Source organism: Triticum aestivum, chromosome 1A (genome assembly GCF_018294505.1).
Source record: "Triticum aestivum cultivar Chinese Spring chromosome 1A, IWGSC CS RefSeq v2.1, whole genome shotgun sequence".
Taxonomy (NCBI): Eukaryota; Viridiplantae; Streptophyta; class Magnoliopsida; order Poales; family Poaceae; genus Triticum; species Triticum aestivum.
Window position 1 is genome coordinate 292,344,619 of NC_057794.1, and position 12,676 is coordinate 292,357,294.

The window sequence follows — 12,676 nt, forward strand, 5'->3', positions numbered from 1 at the left end:
GTTATGAGAGGTTGGTTGAAGATGTCAACGGCCTCTTGGATGCCCAAGAGCAGAGGGCTCAGATGGAGAGAGGTAAGATGCAGAACAAACCTGATGAGAGCAAGCTACAGGAGAAGTATGGCATGCTCAAGAACCTGACAGTTGCTCAAGCCAATGTCATTAGGAACATGAAGTTGAAGCTTGCTAAAGAGAAGATTAAGTTGCAGGCCCACATTGATGAGCTTGAGAAGGTTGTGGAGCAGACCAAGCTGAAGCTGAATGGGATTAAGGCCATCTTAGATGAATGAGCAGTATAATGTAATATGCTGCTTATTAGTACCACCAGCATGGTTATGGGATGATGAGTACTATAATTATGGTTATGTAATGACTACTATTAGATGAATGATCTAGTAATATCTAAATTATGGTTATGTAATGTACCTATTTAGCATCAAGCACTATCCTGTAATATGGTACTTATTAGTTATGGTTATGTATGGATCTTCTAGTTATGTAGACTCGCTTGGTTGGAGCAGACCAAGCTGAAGCTAAATCTGATGTTGTTGGTTGGTTTTGTCAATGCCGAGAGACCCTAGACTCACTTGCTAGTTTTGTCGATGCTGAGAGACCCTAGACTCACTTTGGTGGGTTTTGTCGATGCTGAGAGACCCTAGACTCACTTTGGTGGGTTTTGTCGATGACGAGAGACCCTACACTCACTTGGTTTGGTTTATCGACGCCGAGTGACCCTATACTCACTTTGGGGTTTTTCGACGCCGAGTGACCCTAGACTCACTTTGGTGGGTTTCTTGACGCCGAGTGACCCTAGACTCACTTTGGGGGTTTTCGATGCCGAGTGACCCTATACTCACTTTGGTGGGTTTCTCGACGTCGAGTGACCCTAGACTCACTTTGGTGGGTTTTTCGACGCTGAGTGACCTTAGACTCACTTTGCTGGGGTTTTCGACGCCGAGTGACCCTAGACTCACTTTGGTGGGTTTTTCGACGCCTAGTGACCCTAGACTCACTTTGGTGGGTTTTTCGACGCCGAGTGACCCTAGACTCACTTTGGTGGGTTTTTCGACGCCGAGTGACCCTAGACTCACTTTGGTGGGTTTTTCGACGCCGAGTGACCCTAGACTCACTTTGGTGGGGTTTTCGACGCCGAGTGACCCTAGACTCACTTTGGGGGTTTTCGACGCCGAGTGACCCTAGACTCACTTTGGGGGTTTTCGATGCCGAGGGACCCTAGAATCATCGTAAGCATCATCATCACCAGAATCACCAGCATCACAACCAACAAACTAAACATCTAGTCCATCCAAAGGCAACATATAAAATAAACATCCAAGACAGCCAACATTGTCAAGTTCTCACATCCATCCATGCCAACATTTAAGATAAACATACAAGTTCTCACAGCCAATAATGGTTCAAAGCCAACATAGGCATCATAGGTTCTGAATGTTGGGGAACGTAGTAATTTCAAAAAAATCCTACGCACACGCAAGATCATGGTGATGCATAGCAACGAGAGGGGAGAGTGTTGTCCACGTACCCTCGTAGACCGAAAGCGGAAGCGTTAGCACAACGCGGTTGATATAGTCGTACGTCTTCATGATCCGACCGATCAAGTACCGAACGTACGACACCTCCGAGTTCAGCACACGTTCAGCCCGATGACGTCCCTCGAACTCCGATCCAGCCGAGTGTTGAGGGAGAGTTTCGTCAGCACGACGGCTTGGTGACGATGTTGATGTTCCACCGACGCAGGGCTTCGCCTAAGCACCGCTACAGTATTATCGAGGTGGACTATGGTGGAGGGGGGCACCGCACACGGCTAAAGATCAACTTGATCAATTGTTGTCTCTATGGGGTGCCCCCTGCCCCCGTATATAAAGGAGCAAGGGGGGTGTGGCCGGCCAGGGAGAGGGCGCGCCAGGAGGAGTCCTACTCCCACCGGGAGTAGGACCCCCCTTTCCTAGTTGGAATAGGATTCGGGAGAAGGAAAGAGAGAGGGGAAGAAGGAAAGAGGGGGCCGGCCCCCTTGCCCTAAACCATTTCGGTTTGGACCTTGGGGGGGGGGAGCCCCACACTCCCCTTGCTTCCGTCTATTTACACTAAGGCCCATGTAGGCCCATTAAGCCCCCGGGGGTTTCCGGTAACCTCCCAGTACTCCGGTAAAATCCCGATTTCACCCGGAACACTTCCGACATCCAAACATAGGCTTCCAATATATCAATCTTCATGTCTCGACCATTTCGAGACTCCTCGTCATGTCCTTGATCACATCCGGGACTCCGAACAATTTTCGGTACATCAAAACACATAAACTCATAATATAACTGTCATCGTAACGTTAAGTGTGCGGACCCTACGGGTTCGAGAACTATGTAGACATGACCGAGACACATCTCCGTGTTGGGGAACGTAGTAATTTCAAAAAATTTCCTACACACACGCAAGATCATGTGATGCATAGCAACGAGAGGGGAGATTATGATCTACATACCTAGTAGATCGACAACGGAAGCGTTTGGTTGATGTAGTCGTACGTCTTCATGGCCTGACCGATCAAGCACCGAAACTACGACACCTCCGAGTTTTAGCACACGTTCAGCTCGATGACGATCCCCGGACTCCGATCCAGCAAAGTGTCGGGGAAGAGTTCCGTCAGCACGACGGTGTGGTGAAGATCTTGATGTACTACTGCAGCAGGGCTTCGCCTAAACTCCGCTACAATATTATCGAGGACTATGGTGGCTGGGGGCGCCGCACACGGCTAAGGAAAAGATCACGTGGATCAACTTGTGTGTCTCTGGGGTGCCCCTGCCTCCGTATATAAAGGACAAAAGGGGGGAGGCTGGCCGGCCAAGGAGGGCGCGCCAGGAGAGTCCTACTCCCTCTGGGAGTAGGATTCCCCCCCCCCCAATCCTAGTTGGAATAGGATTCGCGGAGGGGGGAAAAGAGAGAGAGGGGCCGGCCCCCTCTCCTTGTCCTATTCGGACCAAGGGAGGGGAGGGGCGCGCGGCCCATGAGGGGCTGCCTCTTCTCTTTTCCACTAAGGCCCATCATGGCCCATATAGCTCCCGGGGGGTTCCGGTAACCTCCCGGTACTCCGGTAAAATCCCGATTTCACCCGGAACACTTCCGATATCCAAACATAGGCTTCCAATATATCAATCTTTATGTCTCGACCATTTCGAGACTCCTCGTCATGTCCGTGATCACATCCGGGACTCCGAACAACCTTCGGTACATCAAAATGCATAAACTCATAATATAACTGTCATCGTAACCTTAAGCGTGCGGACCCTACGGGTTCGAGAACAATGTAGACATGACCGAGACACGTCTCCGGTCAATAACCAATAGCGGGACCTGGATGCCCATATTGGCTCCTACATATTCTACGAAGATCTTTATCGGTCAGACCGCATAACAACATACGTCGTTCCCTTTGTCATCGGTATGTTACTTGCCCGAGATTCGATCGTCGGTATTCCAATACCTAGTTCAATCTCGTTGCCGGCAAGTCTCTTTACTCGTTCTGTAATACATCATCCCGCAACTAACTCATTAGTTGCAATGCTTGCAAGGCTTAAGTGATGTGCATTACCGAGAGGGCCCAGAGATACCTCTCCGACAATCGGAGTGACAAAACCTAATCTCGAAATACGCCAACCCAACATGTACCTTTGGAGACACCTGTAGTACTCCTTTATAATCACCCAGTTACGTTGTGACGTTTGGTAGCACCCAAAGTGTTCCTCCGGTAAACGGGAGTTGCATAATCTCATAGTTATAGGAACATGTATAAGTCATGAAGAAAGCAATAGCAACATACTAAACGATCGGGTGCTAAGCTAATGGAATGGGTCATGTCAATCAGATCATTCACTTAATGATGTGATCCCGTTAATCAAATAACAACTCATTGTTCATGGTTAGGAAACATAACCATCTTTGATTAACGAGCTAGTCAAGTAGAGGCATACTAGTGACACTTTGTTTGTCTATGTATTCACACATGTATTATGTTTCCGGTTAATACAATTCTAGCATGAATAATAAACATTTATCATGATATAAGGAAATAAATAATAACTTTATTATTGCCTCTAGGGCATATTTCCTTCAGTCTCCCACTTGCACTAGAGTCAATAATCTAGATTACACAGTAATGATTCTCACACCCATGGAGCCTTGGTGCTGATCATGTTTTGCTCGTGGAAGAGGCTTAGTCAACGGGTCTGCAACATTCAGATCCGTATGTATCTTGCAAATCTCTATGTCTCCCACCTGGACTAGATCCCGGATGGAATTGAAGCGTCTCTTGATGTGCTTGGTTCTCTTGTGAAATCTGGATTCCTTTGCCAAGGCAATTGCACCAGTATTGTCACAAAAGATTTTCATTGGACCCGATGCACTAGGTATGACACCTAGATCGGATATGAACTCCTTCATCCAGACTCCTTCATTTGCTGCTTCCGAAGCAGCTATGTACTCCGCTTCACATGTAGATCCCGCTACAACGCTTTGTTTAGAACTGCACCAACTTACAGCCCCACCGTTTAATGTAAACACGTATCCGGTTTGCGATTTAGAATCGTCCGGATCAGTGTCAAAGCTTGCATCAACGTAACCTTTTACGATGAGCTCTTTGTCACCTCCATATACGAGAAACATATCCTTAGTCCTTTTCAGGTATTTCAGGATGTTCTTGACCGCTGTCCAGTGATCCACTCCTGGATTACTTTGGTACCTCCCTGCTAGACTTATAGCAAGGCACACATCAGGTCTGGTACACAGCATTGCATACATGATAGATCCTATGGCTGATGCATAGGGAACATCTTTCATATTCTCTCTATCTTCTGCAGTGGTCGGGCATTGAGTCTTACTCAACTTCACACCTTGTAACACAGGCAAGAACCCTTTCTTTGCTTGATCCATTTTGAACTTCTTCAAAACTTTGTCAAGGTATGTGGTTTGTGAAAGTCCAATTAAGCGTCTTGATCTATCTCTATAGATCTTAATGCCTAATATGTAAGCAGCTTCACCGAGGTCTTTCATTGAAAAACTTTATTCAAGTATCCCTTTATGCTATCCAGAAATTCTACATCATTTCCAATTAGTAATATGTCATCCACATATAATATCAGAAATGCTACAGAGCTCCCACTCACTTTCTTGTAAATACAGGCTTCTCCAAAAGTCTGTATAAAACCAAATGCTTTGATCACACTATCAAAACGTTTATTCCAACTCCGAGAGGCTTGCACCAGTCCATAAATGGATCGCTGGAGCTTGCACACTTTGTTAGCTCCCTTTGGATCGACAAAACCTTCTGGTTGCATCATATACAACTCTTCTTCCAGAAATCCATTCAGGAATGCAGTTTTGACATCCATCTGCCAAATTTCATAATCATAAAATGCGGCAATTGCTAACATGATTCGGACAGACTTAAGCATCGCTACGGGTGAGAAGGTCTCATCGTAGTCAATCCCTTGAACTTGCCGAAAACCTTTTGCGACAAGTCGAGCTTTGTAGACAGTAATATTACCGTCAGCGTCAGTCTTCTTCTTGAAGATCCATTTATTCTCAATTGCTCGCCGATCATCGGGCAAGTCAACCAAAGTCCATACTTTGTTCTCATACATGGATCCCATCTCAGATTTCATGGCTTCAAGCCACTTTGCGGAATCTGGGCTCACCATCGCTTCTTCATAGTTCGTAGGTTCATCATGATCTAGTAGCATGACTTCCAGAACGGGATTACCGTACCACTCTGGTGCGGATCTTACTCTGGTTGATCTACGAGGTTCAGTAGTATCTTGTTCTGAAGTTTCATGATCATCATCATTAGCTTCCTCACTAACTGGTGTAGGTGTCACAGAAACAGTTTTCTGTGATGTACTACTTTCCAATAAGGGAGTAGGTACAGTTACCTCGTCAAGTTCTACTTTCCTCCCACTCACTTCTTTCGAGAGAAACTCCTTCTCTAGAAAGTTTCCGAATTTAGCAACAAAAGTCTTGCCTTCGGATCTGTGATAGAAGGTGTATCCAATAGTCTCCTTTGGATATCCTATGAAGACACATTTCTCCGATTTGGGTTCGAGCTTATCAGGTTGAAGCTTTTTCACATAAGCATCGCAGCCCCAAACTTTCAGAAACGACAACTTTGGTTTCTTGCCAAACCACAGTTCATAAGGCGTCGTCTCAACGGATTTTGATGGTGCCCTATTTAACGTGAATGCGGCCGTCTCTAGAGCGTACCCCCAAAACGATAGCGGTAAATCAGTAAGAGACATCATAGATCGCACCATATCTAGTAAAGTACGATTACGACGTTCGGACACACCATTACGCTGTGGTGTTCCGGGTGGCGTGAGTTGCGAAACTATTCCACAATTTTTCAAATGTACACCAAACTCGTAACTCAAATATTCTCCTCCACGATCAGATCGTAGAAACTTTATTTTCTTGTTACGATGATTTTCAACTTCACTCTGAAATTCTTTGAACTTTTCAAATGTTTCAGACTTATGTTTCATTAAGTAGATATACCCATATCTGCTCAAATCATCTGTGAAGGTGAGAAAATAACGATATCCGCCACGAGCCTCAATATTCATCGGACCACATACATCTGTATGTATGATTTCCAACAAATCTGTTGCTCTCTCCATAGTACCGGAGAACGGCGTTTTGGTCATCTTGCCCATGAGGCACGGTTCGCAAGTACCAAGTGATTCATAATCAAGTGGTTCCAAAAGTCCATCAGTATGGAGTTTCTTCATGCGCTTTACACCGATATGACCTAAACGGCAGTGCCACAAATAAGTTGCACTATCATTATCAACTCTGCATCTTTTGGCTTCAACATTATGAATATGTGTGTTACTACTATCGAGATTCAACAAGAATAGACCACTCTTCAAGGGTGCATGACCATAAAAGATATTACTCATATAAATAGAACAACCATTATTCTCTGATTTAAATGAATAACCGTCTCGCATCAAACAAGATCCAGATATAATGTTCATGCTTAACGCTGGCACCAAATAACAATTATTTAGGTCTAATATTAATCCCGAAGGTAGATGTAGAGGTAGCGTGCCGACTGCGATCACATCGACTTTGGAACCGTTTCCCACGCGCATCGTCACCTCGTCCTTAGCCAATCTTCGCTTAATCCGTAGTCCCTGTTTCGAGTTGCAAATATTAGCAACAGAACCAGTATCAAATACCCAGGTGCTACTGCGAGCATTAGTAAGGTACACATCAATAACATGTATATCACATATACCTTTGTTCACCTTGCCATCCTTCTTATCCGCCAAATACTTGGGGCAGTTCCGCTTCCAGTGACCAGTCTGCTTGCAATAGAAGCACTCAGTTTCAGGCTTAGGTCCAGGTTTGGGTTTCTTCTCTTGAGTAGCAACTTGCTTGCCGTTCTTTTTGAAGTTCCCCTTCTTCTTTCCTTTGCCCTTTTTCTTGAAACTAGTGGTCTTGTTGACCATCAACACTTGATGCTCCTTCTTGATTTCTACCTCCGCAGCTTTCAGCATCGCGAAGAGCTCGGGAATAGTCTTATTCATCCCTTGCATATTATAGTTCATCACGAAGCTCTTGTAGCTTGGTGGCAGTGATTGGAGAATTCTGTCAATGACGCAATCATCTGGAAGATTAACTCCCAATTGAATCAAGTGATTATTATACCCAGACATTTTGAGTATATGCTCACTAACAGAACTGTTCTCCTCCATCTTGCAGCTATAGAACTTATTGGAGACTTCATATCTCTCAATCCGGGCATTTGCTTGAAATATTAACTTCAACTCCTGGAACATCTCATATGCTCCATGACGTTCAAAACGTCGTTGAAGTCCCGATTCTAAGCCGTAAAGCATGGCACACTGAACTATCGAGTAGTCATCAGCTTTGCTCTGCCAGACGTTCATAACATCCGGCGTTGCTCCTGCAGCAGGCCTGGCACCCAGCGGTGCTTCCAGGACGTAATTCTTCTGTGCAGCAATGAGGATAATCCTCAAGTTACGGACCCAGTCCGTGTAATTGCTACCATCATCTTTCAACTTTGCTTTCTCAAGGAACGCATTAAAATTCAACGGAACAACAGCACGAGCCATCTATCTACAAACAAGCATAAACAAGCAAGATACTTATCAGGTACTAAGTTTCATGATAAATTTAAGTTCAGTTAATTTACTTAAAGAACTCCCACTTAGATAGACATCCCTCTAATCCTCTAAGTGATTACGTGATCCAAATCAACTAAACCATGTCCGATCATCACGTGAGATGGAGTAGTTTCATTGGTGAACATCATTATGTTGATCATATCTACTATATGATTCACGCTCGACCTTTCGGTCTCCGTGTTCCGAGGCCATATCTGTATATGCTTGGCTCGTCAAGTATAACCTGAGTATTCCGCGTGTGCAACTGTTTTGCACCCGTTGTATTTGAACGTAGAACCTATCACACCCGATCATCACGTGGTGTCTCAGCACGAAGAACTTTCGCAACGGTGCATACTCAGGGAGAACACTTCTTGATAATTAGTGAGAGATCATCTTATAATGCTACCGTCAATCAAAGCAAGATAAGATGCATAAAAGATAAACATCACATGCAATCAATATAAGTGATATGATATGGCCATCATCATCTTGTGCTTGTGATCTCCATCTCCGAAGCACCGTCGTGATCACCATCGTCACCGGCGTGACACCTTGATCTCCATCGTAGCATCGTTGTCGTCTCGCCAAGCTTGTGCTTCCACGACTATCGCTACCGTTTAGTGATAAAGTAAAGCATTACATCGCGATTGCATTGCATACAATAAAGCGACAACCATATGGCTCCTGCCAGTTGCCGATAACTCGGTTACAAAACATGATCATCTCATACAATAAAAATCAGCATCATGTCTTGACCATATCACATCACAACATGCCCTGCAAAAACAAGTTAGACGTCCTCTACTTTGTTGTTGCAAGTTTTACGTGGCTGCTACGGGCTTAAGCAAGAACCAATCTTACCTACGCATCAAAACCACAACGATAGTTTGTCAAGTTGGTGCTGTTTTAACCTTCGCAAGGACCGGGCGTAGCCACACTCAGTTCAACTAAAGTTGGAGAAACTGTCACCCACAAGCCACCTCTGTGCAAAGCACGTCGGGAGAACCGGTCTCGCGTAAGCGTACGCGTAATGTCGGTCTGGGCCGCTTCATCCAACAATACCGCCGAACCAAAGTATGACATGCTGGTAAGCAGTATGACTTATATCGCCCACAACTCACTTGTGTTCTACTCGTGCATATAACATCAACATATAAAACCTAGGCTCGGATGCCACTGTTGGGGAACATAGTAATTTCAAAAAAATCCTACGCACACGCAAGATCATGTGATGCATAGCAACGAGAGGGGGGAGTGTGATCTACATACCTAGTAGATCGACAACGGAAGCGTTTGGTTGATGTAGTCGTACGTCTTCACGGCCCGACCGATCAAGCACCGAAACTACGGCACCTCCGAGTTTTAGCACACGTTCAGCTCGATGACGATCCCCGGACTCCGATCCAGCAAAGTGTCGGGGAAGAGTTCCGTCAGCTCGACGGCGTGGTAACGATCTTGATGTACTACAGCAGCAGGGCTTCGCCTAAACTCCGCTACAGTATTATCGAGGACTATGGTGGCTGGGGGCGCCGCACACGGCTAAGGAAAAGATCACGTGGATCAACTTGTGTGTCTCTGGGGTGCCCCTGCCTCCGTATATAAAGGACTAAAGGGGGGAGGCTGGCCGGCCAAGGAGGGCGCGCCAGGAGAGTCCTACTCCCTCTGGGAGTAGGATTCCCCCCCCCCAATCCTAGTTGGAATAGGATTCGCGGAGGGGGGAAAAGAGAGAGAGGGGCCGGCCCCCTCTCCTTGTCCTATTCGGACCAAGGGAGGGGAGGGGCGCGCGGCCCATGAGGGGCTGCCTCTTCTCTTTTCCACTAAGGCCCATCATGGCCCATATAGCTCCCGGGGGGTTCCGGTAACCTCCCGGTACTCCGGTAAAATCCCGATTTCACCCGGAACACTTCCGATATCCAAACATAGGCTTCCAATATATCAATCTTTATGTCTCGACCATTTCGAGACTCCTCGTCATGTCCGTGATCACATCCGGGACTCCGAACAACCTTCGGTACATCAAAATGCATAAACTCATAATATAACTGTCATCGTAACCTTAAGCGTGCGGACCCTACGGGTTCGAGAACAATGTAGACATGACCGAGACACGTCTCCGGTCAATAACCAATAGCGGGACCTGGATGCCCATATTGGCTCCTACATATTCTACGAAGATCTTTATCGGTCAGACCGCATAACAACATACGTCGTTCCCTTTGTCATCGGTATGTTACTTGCCCGAGATTCGATCGTCGGTATTCCAATACCTAGTTCAATCTCGTTGCCGGCAAGTCTCTTTACTCGTTCTGTAATACATCATCCCGCAACTAACTCATTAGTTGCAATGCTTGCAAGGCTTAAGTGATGTGCATTACCGAGAGGGCCCAGAGATACCTCTCCGACAATCGGAGTGACAAAACCTAATCTCGAAATACGCCAACCCAACATGTACCTTTGGAGACACCTGTAGTACTCCTTTATAATCACCCAGTTACGTTGTGACGTTTGGTAGCACCCAAAGTGTTCCTCCGGTAAACGGGAGTTGCATAATCTCATAGTTATAGGAACATGTATAAGTCATGAAGAAAGCAATAGCAACATACTAAACGATCGGGTGCTAAGCTAATGGAATGGGTCATGTCAATCAGATCATTCACTTAATGATGTGATCCCGTTAATCAAATAACAACTCATTGTTCATGGTTAGGAAACATAACCATCTTTGATTAACGAGCTAGTCAAGTAGAGGCATACTAGTGACACTTTGTTTGTCTATGTATTCACACATGTATTATGTTTCCGGTTAATACAATTCTAGCATGAATAATAAACATTTATCATGATATAAGGAAATAAATAATAACTTTATTATTGCCTCTAGGGCATATTTCCTTCACTCCGGTCAATAAACAATAGCAGAACCTGGATGCTCATATTGGCTCCCACATATTCTACGAAGATCTTTATCGGTCAAACCGCACAACAACATACGTTGTTCCCTTTGTCATCGGTATGTTACTTACCCGAGATTCGATCGTCGGTATCTCAATACCTAGTTCAATCTCGTTACCGGCAAGTCTCTTTACTCATTCTGTAATACATCATCTCGCAACTAACTCATTAGTTGCAATGCTTGCAAGGCTTAAGTGATGTGCATTACCGAGAGGGCCCAGAGATACCTCTCCGACAATCGGAGTGACAAATCCTAATATCGAAATACGCCAACCCAACAAGTACCTTTGGAGACACCTGTAGAGCACATTTATAATCACCCAATTACGTTGTGACGTTTGGTAGCACACAAAGTGTTCCTCCGGTAAACGGGAGTTGCATAATCTCATAGTCATAGGAACATGTATAAGTCATGAAGAAAGCAATAGCAACATACTAAACGATTGGGTGCTAAGCTAACGGAATGGGTCATGTCAATCACATCATTCTCCTAATGATGTGACCCCGTTAATCAAATGACAACTCATGTCTATGGTCAGGAAACATAACCATCTTTGATCAACGGGCTAGTCAAGTAGAGGCATACTAGTGACAATATGTTTGCCTATGTATTCACACATGTATTATGTTTCCGGTTAATACAATTCTAGCATGAATAATAAACATTTATCATGATATAAGGAAATAAATAGTAACTTTATTATTGCCTCTAGGGCATATTTCCTTCAGTCTCCCACTTGCACTAGAGTCAATAATCTAGATTACACAGTAATCATTCTAACACCCATGGAGCCTTGGTGATGATCATGTTTTGCTCGTGGAAGAGGATTAGTCAACGGGTCTGCAACATCCCGGATGGAATTGAAGTGTCTCGTGATGTGTTTGGTTCTCTTGTGAAATCTGGATTCCTTCGCCAAGGCAATTGCACCAGTATTGCCACAAAAGATTTTTATTGGACCCGATGCACTAGGTATGACACCTAGATCGGATATGAACTCCTTCATCCAGACTCCTTCATTTGCTGCTTCTGAAGCAGCTATGTACTCCGCTTCACATGTAGATCCCGCCACAACGCTTTGTTTAGAACTGCACCAATGGACAGCTCCACCGTTCAATGTAAACACGTATCCAGTTTGCGATTTAGAATCGTCCGAATCAGTGTAAAGCTTGCATCAACGTAATCGTTTATGATGAGCTCTTTGTCACCTCCATAAACGAGAAACATATCCTTAGTCCTTTTCAAATATTTCAGGATGTTCTTGACCGCTGTCCAGTGATCCACTCCTGGATTACTTTGGTACCTCCCTGCTAGACTTATAACAAGGCACACATCAGGTCTAGTACACAACATTGCATACATGATAGAGCCTATGGCTGAAGCATAGGGAACATCTTTCATTTTATATCTATCTTCTGTAGTGGTTGGGCATTGAGTCTTACTCAACTTCACACCATGTAACACAGGAAAGAACCCTTTCTTTGCTAGATCCATTTTGAACTTCTTCGAAACTTTGTCAAGGTATGTGCTT